Source organism: Alligator mississippiensis, chromosome 2 (genome assembly GCF_030867095.1).
Source record: "Alligator mississippiensis isolate rAllMis1 chromosome 2, rAllMis1, whole genome shotgun sequence".
In the NCBI taxonomy this organism is placed as follows: Eukaryota; Metazoa; Chordata; order Crocodylia; family Alligatoridae; genus Alligator; species Alligator mississippiensis.
The window spans coordinates 19,140,853-19,154,697 of NC_081825.1; the positions used below are offsets into that span (position 1 = coordinate 19,140,853).

A 13,845-nucleotide genomic window follows, 5' to 3' on the forward strand; every position below is an offset into this window, starting at 1 on the left:
GGTTTCTATCCCTGTGCTGCCCTGGCCTCTCCAACTGTGGTAGCAGAGCACAGTAGGTAGCCATGCTGTCCCTGCTTCCCCTCACTTTGCCTGTCTTAGTGCCCTGTGACTCTGGAGGGTGCCTCTGCAGCCTGTTCATAGATTCATAGATTCATAGATGTTAGGGTCGGAAGGGACCTCAATAGATCATCGAGTCCGACCCCCTGCATAGGCAGGAAACAGTGCTGGGTCTAGATGACCCCAGCTAGATGCCTATCTAACCTCCTCTTGAAGACCCCCAGGGTAGGGGAGAGCACCACCTCCCTTGGGAGCCCATTCCAGACCTTGGCCACTTGAACTGTGAAGAAGTTCTTCCTAATGTCCAGTCTAAATCTGCTCTCTGCTAGCTTGTGGCCATTATTTCTTGTAACCCCCAGGGACGCCTTGGTGAATAAAACCTCACCAATTCCCTTCTGTGCCCCCGTGATGAGCTTATAGGCAGCCACAAGGTCGCCTCTTAGCCTTCTCTTGCGGAGGCTGAAGAGGTCCAGTTTCTCTAGTCTCTCATCGTAGGGCTTGGTCTGCAGGCCCTTAACCATATGAGTGGCCCTTCTCTGGACCCTCTCCAGGTTATCCGCATCCCTCTTGAATTGCGGCACCCAGAATTGCACGCAGTACTCCAACTGCGGTCTGACCAGTGCCTGATAGAGGGGAAGTATCACCTCCTTGGATCTATTCATCATGCATCTGCTGATGCATGATAAAGTGCCGTTGGCTTTTCTGATGGCTTCGTCACACTGCTGAATCAGTTAGCTATGTGCTTGCTGCAAATTGGAGCAGAAAGCAGATTTAATAATAATGTGTAATTATTATTATTATAAAGGTAATTATATGTTTCTCTTTGGCCAAATTCTCCTTGCGGTCTAGGAACTGTGAGCATATGGGGCAAAGAGATGAGGTGGTATGGTGGGGGGCAGGGTATGTTTGACCTCTGCAATGCCCCACGCCTAACCCCAGGCAGAGGGGAGACCTAGCACCCTGCTGGCTCAGCTCCGAAGGCAGGCACTCAGGAAGGTCAGAGATGCTCCAAACAGATGCTCTAGACGGACTCTCTTGCCGCAGTCCACTGAAGTCCTCCTTGCAGCTTGATTCCCACCCCCTCCCTGCCTGCTCTGCAATGTGTAGGAGGAGAGGAAGGAGCTTCCCAGCCAAGGATTTAGACTCCCAAGGGCATTCTCTACCCAGGAGGGAGCAATTACAAGACAGGTAATATTCTGGGTTTGCGCTACCAGCCAGTTCCCTTTAACACAAACAGTGTTCAGGAGAATCGATTTTTCATCATTTTAGGCAGCATTGGCAAAAGGCAAACTGCACAAATCTTCACGTTCTCCAAGAGACTTGCAGCTTTCAACAAAAATGTTTACAGCCCGCAAATATTCCTCTGACAGCAGTGATTCCAAAGTGACGAACTCGACCGCATTCTGATTTTCATATTCAGTCTCCTCTTTTGGGGAACCAAGTGCTTAGAAAATGTTTGGGGGAACTGGAACCTTGCCCACTGTATAGTTAGTTTAGGCCTGGGAGTCGCTGCCAGTGCTCCAAAGAGTATGAGGCTGTTGCTGATGGGCCAATTCTCTTAGAAAAGTCAGAGGAAGATGCATTGGCAAAATTAGGAAGCTAACCAGCGGCTCCATCATAAAATGTATAATGTGTATGCTGTGTGTCACACAAATCCAGATAAATATGTCACCAGGGGGTGGCAATTTTAAATCTAACTTAAAAGTTTAGAGAAGCAATAAGTGCCTTCTGAGTAAGCCCTTCAATAGAAGGTAATGGCTGGGTTTAGCACCTTCTGGTTTGGTTTTGGGGTTTTTTAGCAACTGCTCTTATATAATGCCTGTGCATGGCTCCTACAACCCGCTCACCCAGGTCATGACATTTCATTTCCCAAAAGCTCCACATGGCATAGCATCCTTGTTGCAGGGCACCTCGGTGCCCCTGCTCCTATAGAGGAGAAACTGCCAGGGAGCGAGTGACCGCACCCTGGCCTGACATAACGAGCCCAGCTGAGGCTTGCTCAGGTAATGAGCGCAGCTGCGGGTTGCCGGAGCAACCAAGTGGAGCCAGCTGCCTGTAGGGGGCAGGGCCTGGCCCTTATAAAGCTCAGGGCTGAGGCCAGGCTGTCAGTTCTCTGCCAGTAGCCTGGGAGGCAGGAGCTCTGAGAGTGAGGATGTGGCAAGTACAGCTCATGATAGCCCTGAGAGGATGGGCACTAGAGTTTAGCCATACAGCTTGCATTTGTGTTACAGCCTAGGGGCTTGTGGTTTTGTGTTGTGTTATTACACCCGGAGGCTTGGGCGAGGCTGTAGGGGTTGGAGGAGGCCTCAATTACTTGCACGCCAGTGTGTGAGCAGCTGGCGGCGAGGAGCGCAGCCAGTGGGTCACGGGCGCAACCCGTAGGTTGCGGGCGGGGACCGAGACCCCTGATAGCGTGTGGGGGAACATAGCCCCCTGACCCCAGGAAAGGGGTGGTATTACGGAGTAGCCCAGTGTGGGCGCAGTGAGCCCCAGAGAGGGGGAATGCCATTGTGTATTATTGAGCAGCCCAGTGTGGGTGTGGCGAGCCCCAGAGAGGGGGAACGCCATTGTGCTTTGTTGAGTAGCCCAGTGTGGGCGCACGGGCATATCGAGCCCAGCCGCAGGCTAGTGCAGCAATCCCCCTCAGACCAAGGCAGGGCGCTGCGGTTGCCCCTGAGAAGACAGGGAGTAGCAGCGCGGGGAGCCAGAGTCAGGGAGGGTATCCGTGCGGTTGGCCCATAGGACCAGAGGCCCGCTGGAGAGTCCTGGAGCGGAACCACACCGGCAGGGGAGGCCCAGAGTGGGCCAGACAAGAGTCCCAGCAAGAGGCTGGGCATGAGAGAGGGAGCCCAGGGTGGGCCACAGTAGAGACAGACCGGACAACGTCCTTTACATCTGCGAGGCTTGGGGCATGGTATTAGGGGCTGGTAGGAGCCACGCATAGCCCATAAGGCTAGGGCGCTTGGGTAGCGCCCATTGTACGGGGAGACCCACGAAGGGTCCAGGAGCTGACAGGCCCGAGGAAACACAAGGCAGCCTCCCTATTACATCAAGATGTGGTGGGCGAGAATGGAGGGTGCCCTCGGGCCGGAGTAGCGTGGTGAGAGGGCCTCAAGGAGATCACGGCCCTCCGTGAGGACCCCGCCGTGACAATCCTATTTTCAGGACCATCTTAAACACTTTTTCATCTGGGCAAATGGAGGCAAATCCTGTAATGCTGGTTCCTACTGGCTTGTGCAATGTGATAGATCGCGGCCAGGGCGATGCTACACTGATTGCTTCTAGCAGAAGATCTGAGCAGGGCTGGGTTCCCTCTGAGCCACTGATGCACAACAAAGTACAGACCCTTAGGAACGCTGGTAGGAGACAGATCGGTATTCCCACATGCTGATTAGAACGGCATATGTCTTATCACAGAGCATGTTGACTCCAGAAGTGTCTGTTAAACCACCAGGGCATTTGGTCCTGTTAGACACAGCTTCTGTAATTGCCCTTTATTTCTCTGCATAGACCTGGATGCTGGTGGTTTTCTGAGGAGGATCGTGGTGGGTTTATTTGTGCTGCCATTGGTAGCTGTGTCTCTTGTTACATATCTCCTTACAAGTGCAACAGTGCCTCAGCACCAGGCGCAGAGTCCATCCTGTGACTAGGGATGGCATGAGGTATATGCATTGTGCATGTGGCATCTGTTAGACTTATGCCCGCCCTATGCCTGGCGTGACCCATCCTGTTAATGTAAGCATCCTACCCCTGCTAGGTCAGGATGTCTATCAGGACTATGTTTGTGTTCTAACCAATGACTGCGGCTGCGGCTACATGAGACACTGACTGTGCAGTCATTTAGTACTTGTATAAACAAGAACTAAATGATTGCACAGTAACCTGAGTTACTGCAGTAGCACCGACAAATGACTTTTTTGTGATGCTCCTGCACAGTAGCTGAATACTGCTGCGTAGTAGTGTTGCATCACAGTTGTTGCCATGTGACACTATTGCATAGTAGTATCAGGCTACTGCGCAGTCAGCGTCTCGTGTAGATGCAGCCCGTATAACACAAAATGCATAAACAAACTGGGGGTAGGGACTGAAACGCAGAGCTTTTTCCTTCATCGGTGGGTGGGCCCAAACCACTAGGTCAGAGTTTCTCAACCTGTGGGTCACGAGCCAAAAGTGGGTCACAAGAACATATGAAAGGGTCGCGAACAAACTTAAAAAATGGATCAACGAACTTTAAAAATGGACTCTCCTTTGCAGGAGAAAGAAGTGGGAAACTGTGGGTTTTCCCTTGCGGGCTGGCAGAGTTCCAGCCTGCAAGGGGCTGCTTGGGGCCCTCCTGCCCCACAAACACCCACCCTCTGCCCCACATCCTCTCCCTGCCCCACACTGCATAGCTGGGGCCTGGGAGTGAGGGGCAGCAGGTTGGGAGTGAGGGGGCTGTCTTCTATTAAACTATTTTCTGGTCCAGGACTGGACATCAACATTTACAAATGGGTCCTGGAACAGAAAAGGTTGAGAACCACTGCACTAGGTTACAGATTCACATTCCTTCTTGCTTGCTCTGTACCCATCCCTATAATCTTGGGGCCCTTAGCAGTACATTAGCCTTCCTTCAAAGGGAAGTGGATACCTCTCCTAGCCTACCCAATGTATTGTCTGGTCCCTAGGGCTCTCTCCTGGGAAATGTCATGAGATTTGAATCCAGGCTGAAGAAGACCCTAAGCCTTATTTCTTGGGTGAATGCACTAAGCTATTATATCATATCTATTTAGCATTTCCTATTGGTCAACTCCAGGAAGCTCCTCACTCAACAGGCAGGTGTTTTGCCTACTCTTGCTAGGCACTCTGGGGAGTGGAGGCACTTCACTGTAAGAGAAGTATTTTCTTGCATACAACATGCAGCTTTTCCCCCCCAAATCAGCACCCGCACCCCTGAACTGGGGTTCACGTATTAAGTGGAGAAGCTGATTTTTTGCCTGAGCTAGAAGCATCCTGGTTTGATTCCTGCTCCACAGTGTAGCAGCGGTGGCATTGCTATTTAGATGTCTGCTGAGGGAGACAGTTAACTTAATGGCTCTTTGTTCCCCACTCCAGAGGTGTTAACTATTGTCTCTCCTTTTTAATCATCTTGATGTCCCACTAATCAAGCTAACCTTTCTTAGGGCAATTTTGCTGTCTGCTAGCTGCTCCTAGTATCTCCCCCTATTTCACAGACTCTTTAGCTCAGACTCTTTATCCTTTCAACACAGATCCTTTAGCTCTTTTCAAAATCATAGATCCACCCATGCAGATAAGTCTTTAGCAGCAGCTAGGGATTCACCTGTAGTTAAGCAAGAAAGGGAGGGTGAGTCACCTGAAGACTAGGTCCTGCCCCTGCTGTATGCAGCCAGAACTCTGGAAAAATCTTTTTCCCCCCCCCTTCATTCTGCCTTTCAAAAACAAGGTGCATCCTGTATTCTGGGATGCATTGTGTGAGGAAAATATGGCAAGCCCTGGCACATTCTGACTAGGGTTTTTCCTCTCATACATTTTTGGGGCTCGGTGACTACAAATGAACTTCTTGCTTAGAACAATAGTTCTCAACTGGGGTCCTGTGACACCCTGGGGTGTTGCAAAACCCTTTTGGGGGTTACATGGCATGACCAGGAAGGACTGCAACACAGTGCCCGCTTCTGCCTACGCTAGTGTTCTTTGATAACCCTAAAGCAGGCAAGAGTCCCTGGTCCTGCCACAAGCCTTTCTAGTCTGACCCTACATGGCATCTCCTGGAAACACAGACACCGCAGGCAGGTGAAACTGTCTTGTGCACCTCTTTCCAGGAGGATTGTGGGGTGGGGCTGGACTGGGAAGGTTGCGTGCCACAGAGCCTGTGCACCCTTGTGGGCGGTGTGGCTCTCCAAAGAGCAATGGACCCATTATACTCAAATATTCCTGCTTTAGTAGGGGGAGCAGGACACCTGTTTGTGGAGCAGTGGCTCTGGCTCTCCCCCTGCTCCCAGGTGCCTGGTCCCTGGATCCAGCTGGCTATTGGGAGCAGGATATTCAGGAGAGCAGGCAGCTGGAGGAGACAGGTGGGTCCTTGCAGGAGAAGCCACAGCCTCTTGGTGATCTGAAGAGGCTGATTCCCAGGCATGGGTCATGGGGAGAGGAATCAGCCCTGAAGGGGACAGTTTAACCTTAAATGCTGCTGCCCTGACTAGCACCAAGCACAGGGAAAAACGCCTATCATCTGGACAGCAGCAAAGGGTCCCTCTCACAGGAGCCTCCCGGTTCACCAGTCAAAGCCCAGGAAGGGACTAAGGACTCCAAAAGGGCAGGAGCACCTAGGGCAGAAGGCAGCTCCAGGAAAAACTCCTGTCCAATCTGCTGCACCTGCCTGCTTTTATGTATTATTTAATTTAAGAAATGCAGCTGCAAACTGAGGCTGGGATCTGCTGGAGAGTGAGCAAGGGGGAAAGAGATGGAGCCTGTAGGGCAGGGAGGCAATGATTTAGGCAGGACCATCCCTACTTGAAGACATGGGTCCTGATCTTCAGAGAGCTGGAGCTCAGCGCCTCTGGTAAATCAGGTCCCTTTTCAAGTGTCTCAGCTGAACCCTGCAAAAACAGGAGCACCCCGAACAGGGATTCTCAACCAGGGGTCCCTGGATTAGTGCATCAAGGCAAACTTGGTGGAGGGATGAAGTTGAGCATACCTCCCTTGCACAGGGAAAAGGAGGGACTTTACAGAGTGCCACTAAATTCAGAGAAATTATGGAGGGGCCTGCAGCCTATACAGGTTTAGAACCACTGGCTTAGAGTTCGATTTAATTTGGCTGGCAGCTCTAGACCACCAACCGCTCTGCTGCTGCTTCTGCGTTCCCTCTTACGGAGACACTGTCTGGGACTGTTTTGGATTATTTACTGCTACTTGTTACATTTCTAGTGAGGACTTTCTTTGCTGTCTGGCAGGTTTCATTAATTTTTGAGGGAGGGTATAACGGAGAGCCTGGGGCTCCCTGTTACTTTAAGATAAAAGCAGCTCAGCCAGGGAGCACTGCAGGCTAGGCAGGACCCAGCAGCTGCAGGTCCCCAGGGCAATAGACTAATGGAGCAATTAGCAGACACCTGCAGGTGGTCAGCTGATCAGAGGTAGGCAGGGCTCTGGGAGCATATAAGCCCAAGAATGGGGCTGGCCAGGGAATCTCTTCTTGGCAGCTGCAGAGGAAGGGGCTCCTCCTGCCCAGGAGGGCCACCTGGGGATGCTATACCTGGGACTGCTTTGTTGCTTGCAGGAACAGTGAGGCTCAGGGAGCTCCCCAGGAGCCCAGGCTAGGAGGCAGGTTGTGCTAGGGAGTGAAGGTTTGCACTCTCTCTTAAAGGGACAGTGGGCTGTTATCCCTTTATATTATGTTATAGCCTGGGGGCTTATGTTTACATTGTGTTTAAAGTGGTGGTGCCCAAGTGGCACATGACTGCCTTGAGCCATGCCAGGGACAGGCTCAAGGCCCAAGCTATTGTTGAGCCCAGAGAGGGGCAGGGTGCAACGGCACAGCAAGACAGGGGCCAGGGACCTGGTGCTGAAAACGAGTGCAGTCACACAGGGGCCAGGGGCCCAGTACCCAAGGGGGGGCATAACAAGATAGGGGCCAGAGGCCTGGCACTCAAGAAAAGTGCAGTCACACTGGGGCCAGGGGCCTGGTGCCCAAGAGGGTCACAGCAAGATAGAGACCAGGGGGCCCAGTGCTTCAGAGGAGCAAAGCCGTACAGGGGCCAGGGGCCTGGTGACCAGAGGGGATAGATTGAAGTTAGTGCCTCAAACCCAGGTCTGACACAGAGGGCCTAGGTTGGAAGGCCTAGCTAGATTAAAGGGGTGGAGGCTGAGGAGTTTGAAGCTGTAACAGAAGGAACAACATTATAGTAATATCCGTGAGGCATGGGGCATGGTGTAGGGAAGGATTTGGAGCCATGCAATCAACCCTTAAGGCTTTGGGTGCCCTGCCAGGTACAGTTGACTATAGAGATCCAGTGAGAGGACCAGTAGGTTGCTGAGAAACCCTAGCAGGGCTGCAGTGGAACTGGGGCCATGCAAAGGCCCATTGGCAACTTCCCTATTCCCTATTAATCGTTACACCATCAAGGCATGATGAGTGAGATGGGAAGGCACCCTAGGGGCAGAGCGGGGCATGGTTGCAGAGCCACCAAGGGGCATCACAGCCACCCATGGGACCCCAACCTTGTTATAGACAGTTACAATGGAAGTGAGTCTGCAATGAAAAATACAATGAAAATACTTGCTTTTTTAAATGAATGCCCTACTGCAGTGTTCAATCTCCTTCCCTGAAGAATCTCTGAAATTGAAACTGGCTTAATTGGTTTTGTTTTCTTCTCAATCAATCTATGTATTTATACACCCACCATCCTCACTGGAGCTGAACGCCAGGACTGAATCAGAGAGATGCAGGGCTGGAAGAGACTTAAAGAGATCACCTACTCCAACAGGCCACCCACATGAAGGCAAGGCCAGCTATGTAAGTGGCAGGGGAACTGAAGTTTAAAAATTCTTGTGCTCCTAATAATCTGATGGGGTATTAAGGGATATGTTTGTTCTCTGCACTAGTCTTTAAGTCCGTGGTGTCCTTCTGCATGTCATACTGCAATAGCATAAATTATTTCTGATAATAGGTAAATAAAAATGAGCTACTGCTCCTAACAGTAACGTTTTGAAGCACTGCCACCTTGTGGCAGCAGAGATTGTGACACATTGAAATCAACATTGCAATCGACCCGTTGGCAGTGGTGGGCTGCATTCTTCCTTCCACCGAGGCATGTGTGAAGGCCGCCCCTTGACTTTGAGCTGAGTAAAGTTTTATTTATGCACCATATGCTTAACATTTCTGATCTTATTGATAGCAATGAGTGTTTTGGCCCTGACCTCAACGCAGCCAGGATTTCACTCCTATTGTGGAGAATGCCCTTGCAAACAGAAATGATAAAGTGGTAATTACCAGACCCTGAGTGTTTTTCATTTCCAAGCCTGTTTTACTGCAGTTCAGCTTAATCAGACCTAAAAATCAATCTGTCCCTCTCTTTCTTGGCAGTAGCATTTGTTTTACTGAAAGTCACTACAAATGTGTACCGAATTGCTTAGTAGGCGCTTTCCGTCAGAGTCCAAAGTCTTCATTTTAGACAGTATGATGCTTCCTTAAGCTTGCCAAGTCCTTCTGGGTTTGATCTATTTTTAATTAGTGCTTTCAGGCTTTTACTGTCACCATCGTGAAGGGCAGTTGCCTTGGCACAGTCTCATTTGTGTGCCTGTGTGTCGGTGTTTATGTCTGAGCAGGCAGCTATAACAGGAGCGAACGTTGTTCAAGCTCCTGCATGTGTCAGAACAAGGGAAAGGAAAGAGCTTGGGAAAGATGTTTGCTCGGTTGCTCCAGGAGGGGACGCTAGGACATGTGACTGGAAAGTCAGCATGCCTTTAACTAGAGGCCTGATGGTTGGGTGTTTTCCTCTGCTCCACTCTCTCATGAATTTAAATTTCCACTATGCCAGACCGACAGTTCTTCTCTTTGTCACAGAAAGCATGTGGGGCAGTCAGGAGTATTGCAAGCTATTGGGAAAGAAAAAATAGCTTCTCTCCAAAACAAAATAACCACCTCATGATGTAATTTATGTATGATTTTCCCTTTGGTTTGCTCCCCTATTACAGATTACTGTATAATCCAATAAGCAGAATACTAAACCCAGATTTGATTCTCTTGATTTCTAGGCTGCTCTGTTACAGGTCAGATACTTATTATCTGCCAGGATACACTCCTGCCACATTCTGCCCCTCTGATCTTCTGGAAGTGGCTGCCCTCGGGTACCTCTGACTTCAATAGCAGATAAGAGTGCTCAGCACTTCCCAGGGGAACACAGTTGCAAGGTTGGGCCAGCATCATCTATTTAAACAAAACTGGTTTGCTTTGGGAAGAGCAAGACCAGGGCCAAGTCTCAGACTTGGACTCCATGAGGTTGTGCATGACAGAATGGTACCATGTAAGCAAAGTCCTCCTACTTCTGTTTTAAGAAGGTATTATTGCTAGAGCAGGTGCAGTCACAACCCCAGAGCAGGGTTGGATTGTATCACTTGCCTCAAGGAGCTCACACTTTGAATACAAGACATGAGGCAGTCAGAGGTTACAACAAACTAGACTGGAGAGGAAGGAAAAGAGAATTTCATGCCTGGCCCCAACTACCTCCAGTGTTGCTTAACCCACCTGAAGGTGTGGGCTAGGGTTAAGGTGCCCCTACCAGCCTTTCACCGGGGTGGTAACTGGTCTGGCATTTCCTGGGGGCTCCTGTGCCGCTGAGAGCCCCACCAAGCCACCCACTCCTGGCAGGGTGCAGTTTTAGGACATGCCCAGGACCAGGAGCCTCCAATCCATCCCCTACAGCTCCTGCCCGTATCTCTAGGATGTTATGGAGCCTCACATCCAGATGATGTTGCAGCCTGGGCTGCCAGCAGCAAACTGCCCTGTTTATATGGGCGGCCAGAGCTCTAAAATGGCCACTGCAAATAAGCACCTGCTGGCTGCTTGGCCCCAGTCTTAAAGTGGCAGGCACCAACAGTGCCCTGCCACAGCCTGATCTTGGAACAATCTGAACCCTCATTACATAAGGGTTCAGATGAAGGTGCTCAAAGCAGAGTGCCCTCAGTAACTTCTGTCCGTGCTTGCCGGGAGCAGGGCTCAGCTGATGCAGTCCAGCACTGTTCCCGGTGCTGTTTTCAGAACGGGAGGCAGGGAAGGGAATGGGGGGAGCTCATTCTGAGGGTTGCCCAACCTGCGCTGGAGGGTGGGGCAGGTGGATTGGAGCCCCGCCAAGGTGGGGAGCTCCAATCCACCCCCTCCCCTCACTCCAGCACAGACTGAGGAAACACCAGAACAGACCTCCCTCCTCTGTCTTGTCTTCCTCCCATCCTGAGTCAGCACAGGACCTGGCAGAGGGAGGCAGAGCTAGGGGAAGAGGCTGCAGAGACAAAGCCTCTCTCCCCAGATGGGCTCCAAATTGAAGCTTGATCTCCCACCCTCCTGATCCAAAAGCTAGTGTGTGTTGGGTCAGGTGGATCAGTCTAATTCGTGGCCCTTCCTGTGAAATGCCATGAGTTAGACCTGGAAGCTGCACTTCTGTCTATCCCTTTACTGCCCTGGTTTTCAGCAGATCAGCCCTGTGCTAATTGATGTCTGTCATCATGCTTCTTACAAAGAGAGGAGAGGAGATACCAAGGACCAGGTTCAAAGCCCACTATAGCACTGCAAATGGGAGTGTTTGAATTCACTTTACTGGATCTTGGATCAAGCTTTAAATTCAGAATTCTTAACTGGAAATTAACATTCATGTTTCTGGTTTTCCTTTTATCAGATGAAAGCCCTTTGCCAAATGGTTTATACAGGGCTTTCCTTGTTTACTAGTATTATTCAGATCAAGCAGAGGCATCTCTTCAGAGCTTACTTCACAGAGCAAATGAAGTCAGATCTATCTTCATTTGCTTGTTTCAGCTAGAATTGGTTCAAAATCAGACCCCTGGATCCTAAAACTCTCAAACTTTGAGTTATTTGTAGTCTAGAGCGTAATACAGTATCTCATGCTGACATTCATTTTAACCAGTCCTTTTTCAGATAGCAACTTTAATAGGCAAATTTTCCTTCTTAATGTACCATGCTATCCCCATTTCCTTAGTGATGTGACAGGTTAGGTAGATACTTAGGATCAGATAAGTTTTAAGAGTCTTTTTATGAATACATCTACAGTCCATGCACAAAGATACCTGTGCTTCTATTCAGTTACATTTATGTGTGTGTACAATTATTATAGCTGAGAGCGAAAACAAGTATTTAAATATCTAAACACATTTGCACATGTATTTATAAAAACATAGACCTCAGGCTCTCTTTCAATGTGTCCTTCTGTAGTTTGTGTTAGACCTAGTTTATACTCTTCAATCAAAAGACAGCTCCTGTACACAAATGATTTCCATCTTTGCTTTACCCACTCCTGTTATATAAAGGAATAGTGTCTCTATTCCTGAAAGAAGCCATCCATAGTTACATATCTGAGCTTATCAGTCCTCCTCAATGTCTTATCTTTTAACTAAGGATGTGGCTACCTTTAAACCCAGGCATGGGGTTTAAAGTTCCATTGGGGGAAGTCCTTTGAATCCTATTGCTAATCCCTTTAATCAAAGCCTCTGATCCCTGCATCCCACAGCCCTGCCAAAGCTTACAGGCAGGGAAGTTTAACGTCCCCAGCAGGGAAAGCCCTTCAACTCCACCCTTCTCTGACCAGAAGCATCTGATTTCTGCACCCCCTCCCCCACCTTCCATGGTAGCCTTGGGCCTAGCTGGAGAACTAGAGCCACCCAAGGCTGGTGCCAACAATATTGTTGGCATACAAGCTGCACACAAGGGCTGTCCAAGGCTGATTCCAGAAACCAATTGATTGTCAGGCAACAGCTTCCTAGAGCCCTGGTGTTTTGATGTGTCACATGTTCAATTTACGGCACATACAAAACAGCCATGAAAACATTCTACATTATATGTGGAATATTTTTATGCCTGGTTCACCATTTTATTGGGTGAACATCTTAGAGCCCTTGCTGTTTATGCCATGATGAACACATTAATCATAATCACTGCATAAATGTACTGTGTGGAGGTGCGCTTAGCCCTCTGGAAGCCACTATAACAAAAGTGCAGTGGCACAAAGTAGATTCTCTCTTTAAGAAAGTTTTGCCTCTAGAAAGAACAATTACTTTACAGCACTGAAATAACCCAAGGGAGAAAGGGACAGTTTAATGGGGACCTTCAACAAGCATCAGCGCTGTCAAGCCATGAGAACAAAGTCTAGTCAGACTGTGATCCGCATGAAAAGCCTTTGATGAAATGTCATGTCTCCTGCAAAGATTCCTGGGTTGGGTCAGACAGAGGAGTCCAGTAAGTGTTTCTGCTGATACTGATATGTCAGAACTAGGACTGTGTTTGCTGAAATGCTCAAAGTAGTAATAAAAATGAGCCTAGATGTTCTATTTAATACTTTGTAACCACAAAGTAAATTACTGCTTTGCATGGGCCAGACTCTTAGGGCAAGTTTCTTTGTAATGCTTGTCTGTATTCATGCTCATTCATTTACTGAAGCCAAGAATGTAGCAGGGTGGGGCCAGGTGGAGGAGGTTTGGGGTCTTGGGGCCTGATCCTGATGTATGGGGTCTAATCCAACCTGTAGACTGGCCCTACAGATTCGTAGATTGTTTGGGGCTGGAAGGGACCTTGGAAGATCATTGGGTCCAGCCCCCTGCACGAGGCAGAAAATGACAGTTGGGGTTAGGCAACCCCAGCAAGATGACTATCCAGTCTTCTCCTGAAGATTTGCAGGATAGGCAATTGCACCGCCTCTGGAGGGAGCTTATTCCACAGTCTGGACACTATAACTGTGAAGAAATTTTTCATAATGTTGAGCCTGAAATGGTCTTCCAGGAGTTTGTAGCCATTACTCTCAGTTCTCCCCAAGGGCGTCTTGGTAAACAGTTGTTCACCGAGCCCTGATGTGCTTCCCTGATGTAGTGGTAAGCTGCTACCAAGTCCTCTCTCAGCCATATCTTTTTTTAGGCTGAAGTGTCCCAGGTCCCTCAGCCTTTCCTTGTATGGCTTGCCATGCAAGCCTCTAATCAAACGAGTGCCTTTTCTGGACTCTCTCAAGTTTTACCACATCCTTGTTAAAGTATGGCACCCAGAACTGGATGCAGTACTCCAGTTGGGGTCTCACCAGTGGT

General features: G+C 49.5%; 1 long non-coding RNA gene across 1 annotated transcript in view; it reads left to right on the plus strand.

The window, feature by feature from the left end:
- The first annotated feature begins 417 nt into the window (after positions 1-417).
- LOC109280988 (uncharacterized) overlaps positions 418-13,845 on the plus strand; it is a 28,598-nt gene continuing 15,170 nt past the window's right edge. The window contains exon 1 of the long non-coding RNA XR_002087498.2: positions 418-8,563. This is a non-coding gene — a long non-coding RNA (uncharacterized LOC109280988). The remainder of the gene's footprint in view (positions 8,564-13,845) is intronic.